An 8,542-nucleotide genomic window follows, 5' to 3' on the forward strand; every position below is an offset into this window, starting at 1 on the left:
GCGGTGGCGGAGGATGGCCCAAACTTTCCGTGGGTCCAGACCCTATTACAAGACATTGCCTATCACCCGTGTGTCCCTAAAGACTGGATGGATGTGGCCAAAGCCGTTCTTACTAGTTCTCAGTTTATTAAATGGCAGGCTTTCTTTAAGGAGGAATGCAGAGTGCGTGCAGAGAGTAACCGGCAGGCTCAACCAATGATACCTATTACTAAGCTGCTGGTCTGGGAAGGGATGAATGCAGACCAAGGCATAGCCTGTGCGGGATTGAGAGAGAGTTCCCTGAGCAGATGGGTGGTGGCCTCACAGGATGTGGGAATGCAACATCACCAGTCCCAATCACTAGCTTTAGCTTTACAAGCTCAGGCGTTTACAATGACTGAGGCTATTACTCAGGCGCTGGCAGCCCAGGGCCAAGAAACCCCAAGACTATCGGGAAGAGGGACTTGTTTTAAATGCAGGCAGGAGGGGCGCTTTAAGAGGGACTGTTTACAACAATCCCCCGCCAACCGGCCTGAGGGCAAACCGCCCCCTACATCCTGCCCCAGGGGCATGGAGGGATACAAGTTTGATTTAGAGGGGAAGTCTTTAAACTTGGGGAAGGGGCATCCTCTAGCCCCTTTAACTCAAGGAGGAACCCCCTCTGCTGTGAGGCCCAGGCAGCCTCATGGCAGGGCAGCCCAGGTCCATTGGACCATCCCCCTGGTGGACAGACTCCGCCCTAAAATGAGTATTCTCATAGGCAAAAAGAGGTTTCACTGCTTAATTGACACTGGGGCAGACCAAACCATACTCAGGGAGGAGGAAGTGCGCTTGGACTGGAAGCTTGCATCTGGGCCCCCGATATTGGAGGTAGGGGGCAACTCCCAGACCAAAGAAACGGTTGCCCTTATGACATGGACTAGCCCAGACGGAGAACAGGGAAAGATACGTCCTTTAGTGGCAAAGAACCTCACTGCCAATTTACTAGGGCAAGATATGCTAAGACAAATGGATGCCGTGGTCACTACAGACCATGGAGCATCCTATGATGATATCCTGGATGGGGAAGAAACACAAAGGCTTAAACAGGATCTAGAGGGAGTTAAGGAAGGGGATTTTTTTAACTTTCATAATTACAGAGAAAAACATAGGGGACCCGCTCAGGTGCACCCCCAATCCTAAAGGCCACTGCCCCCTGGGCACCTCCCATTAGGTGGAAGCCAGGAAGCCCAATCTGGGTGGAGCAGTGGCCATTGACCAAACCTAAACTTGAAGCCCTCCACCTTCTGGTGGAGGAACAGATAAGCCTCGGGCATATCTGCCCTTCTATAAGTCCTTGGAACACACCCCTATTTGTTATTCAAAAAGCCTCTGGGGCTTGGCGGATGCTCCAAGACCTACAGAAGGTAAATGAAAGGATGGAGCTAGTAGGAACGCCCCTAAGAGGCATGCCCTGGACTCCTGCTATATCTTCAGAATATACCTTGGTTGTGATTGATATTAAAGATTGTTTATTCTCTATCCCTCTGCATCCAGATGACTGCGAGAAGTTTGCTTTCTCTATACCTTCTCTTTATTTTTCCCAGCCTGATCGGAGGTTTGAATGGAGAGTGCTGCCACAGGGTATGGCCAATAGCCCGGCCTTCTGCCAACAATACTTGGCTACACTTTTAGGGCCTGTGCTGGGTTCAGATACCTCCCTTGCCTATGCCTACATGGATGATATAATTCTGGGGCACCGAGACCCAAGCTGCCTGGAGGGCCTTCTGGCCCAGGTTCTGGACATATTAAAAAAGGGGGTTTTTACCATAGCCCTTAATAAAATTCAAAAGGTAGCTCCTTTTAAGGTGCTCAGGACCCACCTTACCTTGACTCAGGCCAGCCCCCTTAAGCCTTTGCTGGATATTCCAGCCTCTCTGACCTTAACCCAACTTCAGAGTCTTTTAGGGGAAATCAATTGGCTGTTGCCATGGGTTTCTGTCCCTACAATTACAATATAAGGAAATGTTGGCCATAATTATGGCCCTTCAGGACATTCAAAAACCCTTTAATTTGTATTCTGATAGCCTATAAAACAAAAAAGGGGGAGTTAGCCCCCATATACAGTTACAGATAGCGTTGATTTCAAAAGGGGCAACTGAATCCAGATTTCAGAAGCACTGGGGACAACTAAACCCTAAGCTCCAAGTGAAAGTCAGGTGGAAGGACCCCCTGACACAACAATGAAGAGGACCTGACCCCCTAGTTACTATGGGCAGGGGATTTGGATCCCTGCCAGGAACCTAAGTTTTTACCCATTTCCTCTTTACAGGAGGATGCCCAAGAATAAGCTAAAGACAAAAGCCAGAAAGACAATTATTAACCATCCCCAAGGGCAACCAGCCCTTGAGAAGCTCTCTTGTGTTCTCTAACAATTGCAGATGGCAATACTCCAGATGTTGGCTGTCCTGACTCTCCCGATCCTGTGAACGGCCCTATGGAATCTACATCAACCTCAGCGAGTGACCTGTGCAGTGATCAACGCTGGCAATGCAGAAATCGTCAGGAGCACCACAAGAGAAGCTGTCCCTTCGACCTGGTTGCCTGACCTTCATTTTTGATCACCACCCTATGGACTATTTAATATTTTTTTAGGAGTTAATTATTTTAATGTTACCTGATTTAATTGTTCTTGTACTAATTGCGTGTATAGCAGCATTGAATTCATACTTAATTGTTAAACAACCACCTTTTTTTATGCTTTCAGCTTAGATTTTGTCCAACCCCACGGGCAAATAGCTGGATTAGAACAGTCCCCACCTCTGGACTCTGAAGTGGCAAAGACTGCTATCCCATCCTTCACTAAGGTTAAAGGACTAGTACTGACATTTCCTGGCCTGGGAATGCTTTTGCTGATGGTTTTTCTATGCCTTCCTTGCATTATACGTGCACTGCAAAACTCTTATGAGCTTAGCCAGCCAGTTATTAAGCTCCAAATGAATGAATTCCCCCCCCAGAGGAATCGCAGCCAGAGACGGGTAAGAGGGGGTGTCAGTCTGACCAACCTAAGACAGGGCCTTCAGCTTCGCTCTGAAGAAGTTCCCGATGACGGGTAAGGCAGACAAGGCGATCAACCCAACCTAAGACAGGCGGGTTCGCTTCTTTAAGCAAAGATGGGGGGAGATGATGTTGGGAGCAATTGGGAGCTGACAGTAAAGCTCAAAGGTCATCTTGACTCCTGTGCTAGCTTAAAGGCACGTACAAGGAACTGGCTTACTTAAAAGACACCAGGTGCCCAGGAATTAATTGAACTGCTTCGGACATTTCTAACTGTGGTGGGACTGATGTTTATTACTGTGCTAGGTGGGTCTGTCATTAAAACAAACAAAAAAAAAAGGGGGGAATCTGTGGAGCACATGGGCAGCAAAGATGGCGCTGGGAGGGGATTGAGTGGGCAGAGCCTAATTTACTGAAGAGCACATGGCCAGCCAAGATGGCTCTGGGAGAGAGTAGAGTGGGCAGACCCCAATTGATCTCCTGATCTGTACCTAACCAGCCCATGAAGGCTCATGTGAATGATAGGGTGTGACCTTGACAGTGATTGGTTCCTCTTACTCCCTTACCATACCACCCACCCTCTTTGTCTTTAAAAAGGGGCTGCTCTCTGTTAATAAAGAGTTTTTCTACCTGCTGGATTTGGCTCCCCGCTGTGTCTGATTGTCTCCTGGGCTGAGGGAGGCTAGGGAACGGGCGAGTGCCGCACTTACCTTTCCTCAGACCCCGTCCGTCTTTTGTGGGACGGATGAAGACCCAACAAGCCATTCTTCCTCTGCCCTGCTGCACATAACCTCCCAGCAGCTGCCCGGTCCCCAGCACTCATGGCAGGCCAGCTCTGTGGGGTAACCTGAGGATGTGCCTGCAATTCCTGGTGCGTGCTTCAAGGCAAGAGTGAGGCCTAGTGCACAGCAGAGCAGGCCCTCATTCACATCAAGGGCCTCAGGAGAGGCATGACCACCACTGGCTAGGCACTACTGCCCTCCCCACCCCCAGAGTTTACCTACAAGTCCCTGCCTTTTTTCTTGAAATTCTTCAACCACTGGTTGTTTCATTTCTCATTGTCTGTTTGGGTGGGATTTGAGACTCCTTCCTCTCCTCACCCAGCCATGAGGCCCCAGGGGCCAAACTGCACCTCACAGACACTCTCCAGAACCCAGCTGCATTTGGGGATGCTACTTCCTGAGCCATTGGCCTACTGCCTCCTTCCTCCCTTCACCAGCCTCTGCCAGGGCCTCCCATACTCTCCCTACTACCCCCATCTCCAACCCCAGCTCGGCCTCCCCGGAGGCCTCCCCTCCTCTCCACACAGCTCCCAGTGCCAACCCCAGCAGGGCTACTGCTCTGGGGAAGACAACTGTGGGCCTGGCCCAGCAGAATCAAAGGTTCCACAATGTGCAGCAGGCTTAGAAATTGAGGCAGCATAGGTCACTGAGAAGTGTCTTTCACTTCACTTACACAAATATGAGTTGTATTAATTTGGTATTCAATTTTGGATTTTGTTAACCTCTTATTAAGCCTTCGAAGAATAGCTGGTAGAAATAGAGTTCCAAAATTCAGATTGTCTCTTGTTTAATTCTTTTGAGATTCAAAGATGTTTAAGTAGTTATAACCATCATGAACTCTCACTTCTATAGGAGAGACTATTCAGAAAATAATTGCCTATGCATCTTTTATCAATTACTTACAAGACTTGAAACTTTTAAAGTTTCAAATATTACAGGAAGATCTTTGATTCATGTTGAATGGAAGTGATGAGGTTGAGCTGTTGCATACATTCTTGTGTGTTCTTTTGTGTTTGTGTGTGTGTATGTGTGTGAGTGTGCATCTGTGTGTAGGGGGGTATATGTGTATCATTGAAATCAAGGATAAGGATGTTGAGCACTGGTCTGTACTTGTTTCCTTTTTCTGAGATATACATTATGGTGTTTCGTTGTTGGTGCTATGCTCTGATTGCTTGCCTTTGCCTGATGTGCACATTCCAGCTCAATTTTCAATTAAAGGTTATTTTTTTTTGTAATTCAGCATAAAGGGCTCTGATAGTGTTTTCAGTCTGCCATCTAAGATCTTCTTTTCCTCTTCAAAAATTAACATTCAATATAACATTCAATATAACATTCAATATAAAGGGATTTTCCCTTTAATTTGCATTTTGAAATAAGGATTATATGTCCTTTAATCTCTATATTTATGAACAAAACTCATCTTGAATTCTCTGTTTAGTGTACTAACACCTGGACAGTTTTGTTAGCACCAAGACCTTAAAATTACTTTTTTTTAAATTTTATTTTATTTTATTTGTGAACATACTGTACAGAGGGGTTACAATTATATGGGCAGGATAATGCGTACATTTCTTACCAAGCATTGCACCCTCCTCCTTTGGTTTACCCTTCACATCCCTTCCCAGCCTCCCCCCTCCCCCCCAATCCTAATCCTTCTCCTTCTCCCTTCCCCCCCCCCCCCCCGCACCAACGTTGTAAAGCTCGTTTTGGACATGACAACTTGTACTTCTCATTGTTGCAACAGGTCCACCTGAATCCTTAAACAACTGTTTTTTCCCCATCTCCTCCACAAGTTAAACTGACATCAAATATAGTGAAAGCAAGGGTTATACTGTGGGGGAGGGACATACAAAGCAACAAAGAGATAATCTTATAAATGTGTTAGAAACACATGCATGAAAGAAAAAAAAACGTTAAAATACATATCTCAGGGTTCATTTTCCTGACATCACATTATCTGACCTTTTCCGCTTGACTCATACATATACTAAATATTGCAAATAAGGGAAACCATGGGACCTATGTTTCTTTGGGCCTGGCTTACTTCACTTAATATAATTTTTTCCAAGTTTTTCCATTTCCTAACAAATGGGGAATTGTCATTCTTTCTGATGGAGGCATAGAATTCCATTGTGTATATATACCACATTTTCTTGATCCATTCATCTGCTGAGGGACATCTGGGTTGGATCCATATCTTAGCTATGATAAATAATGCTGCAATAAACATTGTTGTTCTGGTAGCTTTAGTGTGGTCTTGTTTGTAAACATTTGGGTAAATGCCCAAAAGTGGGATTGCTGGGTCATAAGGGAGATCTATGTGAAGTCTTTTGAGGAACCTCCATAATGCTTTCCAAAGTGGTTGAACAAGTTTACATTCCCACCAGCAATGAAGTAAGGTTCCTTTCTGTCCACATCCCCTCCAGCATCTGTTGTTGTTAGAGTTCTTGATTTTGGACGTTCTAACTGGGGTGAGGTGATATCTCAATGTTGTTTTGATTTGCATTTCTTTTATGGCTAGGGATGTTGAACATTTCTTCATTTGTCTATTGGCCATCCTTCTTTCTTCTTCAGAGAAGTTTCTCTTTAAGTCTTTCGCCCACTTATTTATTGGGCAGTTGTTTCTTTGAGGATTTGTTGTTGGGTGGTTTAATTTTTTGAGTTCCTAGTATATTTTAGATATGAGTACTTTAGTAGTTTTAGTTTAAAATACCTCCTCCATGTTTACAGCATGGGGAGACAAACAATTCCTAGTAACAATGATAACAGTTTTATTCATTAAAATATCTGATAATTCATAAATTTTGATTATGTCTAGTGGCGAATGAATACATTTGCTCAATAGATTTGTTTGATAGACCCTTGCACAAAAATACCACTTATGGGGGCTGAGAAGGTGGATCAGTGGTAGACAGATTATCTTGAATTCACGAGACCCTAGGTTTTATTCCACAGCACCACCTAAGCAGAAACAGCTAGAAGAGGTACTTTGGCTCAAGTGGTAGAGTACTAGTTTTGAACTGAAGAGATAAAGGACAACGACATTTCACCATCATCAGCAAATTAAATAAATAAAACTCATACTCAAGTACATTAATTTCAAAGGTTGATAACCATTTTAGTTAGGGACAGGGTGCCAAGATACAGCAGAAATCTGTTGAAAAACTTTATGAAGGATTTCAACATCTAACAAATACTAAAACCAGAAAGTAAAACATTAGCTCTACCAACAACATATAGAATTTCTTAGGAAATTATGGCTTTATATTAATTATATAAATTGACCTTCAAAATCTCCATTGGTGGACCTGAGTCATAAGGGCACCTACAAAAACTGGAGTAGAGAATCAACCCGGATTTTTAAAATTGTTACTGTATTTTTAAAATTGTTATAGGGAACCTTACTTCATTGTTGGTGGGAATGTAAACTTGTTCAACCACTTTGGAAAGCAGTATGGAGGTTCCTCAAAAGACTTCACATAGATCTCTCCTATGACCCAGCAATCCCACTTTTGGGCATTTACCCAAATGTTTACAAACAAGACCACACTAAAGCTACCAACACAACTATGTTTATTGCAGCATTATTTACCATAACTAAGATATGGAACCAACCCAAATGCCCTTCAGTAGATGAATGGATCAAGAAAATGTGGTATATATACAAAATGGAATTCTATGCCTCCATCAGAAAGAATGACAATTCCCCATTTGTTAGGAAATGGAAAAACTTGGAAAAAATTGTATTAAGTGAAGTAAGCCAGGCCCAAAGAAACATAGGTCCCATGGTTTCCCTTATTTCCAATATCTAGTATATGTATGAGTCAAGGGGAAAAGGTGAGATAATGTGATGTTAGGGAAATAACCCTTAGATTTGTATTTTAATGTTTTTTTTTCCTTTCATGCATGTGTTTCTAACGCATTTATAAGATTATTTCTTTGTTGCTTTGTATGTCCCTTCTCCACAGTATAACCCCTGCTTTCACTATATTTGATGTCAGTATAACTTGGGGAGGAGACGGGAAAAACAAGTCGTTTAAGGATTCAGGTGGACCTGTTGCAACAATGAAAAGTACAAATTGCCATGTCAAAAATCAGCTTTACAAAGTCGTTGGGGGGGGAGGGCGAAGGCTTGGGGGGGAAGGGGGACGCTGGGAAGGGAGGTGAAGGGTAAACAATGGAGGAGGCTGCAATGCTTGGTAAGAAATGTATGCATTATCCTGACCATGTAATTGTAACCCCTCTGTGCAGTATGTTCACAAATAAAATAAAATAAAATAAAAAGATAACAATTTTTTAAGTCAGGTAATGAGTTCATTTCTTGTTTGACAATCCCATCCCTCCTGTCCCTGTCCGCAGTGGTATAGCTCGTTGTGAATACAATATCTACAGTGTACAATACTGCATTTGTTTGCCTGTTCTTCTTGAATATCTCTGGCTCCCTCAATGCCATAAATGGATAAACTAGAACAGAAAAATCCCTCCTGTTTCCAATTCCTGGAATACATTTCAATATAAACATCAGTAGTTTTATGAGCGTTTCAGGCTTTGTACACACATCCCAAACACGTATACTTTCTACACCCAGTCATAACTCCCACCTGATTCTAAGGTCCACACAGTAATTCTTTTCACTTTCCACACAGGAAGAACTGAGATTCAGAAAGATTATGTAAGTCACTGGAAATACTGGGCTGAACATAGTGGCTCACTCTTATACATTACCTACTCCAGAGAGTAAGATC

Source organism: Dipodomys merriami, unplaced genomic scaffold (genome assembly GCF_024711535.1).
Source record: "Dipodomys merriami isolate MVZ:Mamm:240054 unplaced genomic scaffold, mDipMer1.0.p SCAF_218, whole genome shotgun sequence".
In the NCBI taxonomy this organism is placed as follows: domain Eukaryota; kingdom Metazoa; phylum Chordata; class Mammalia; order Rodentia; family Heteromyidae; genus Dipodomys; species Dipodomys merriami.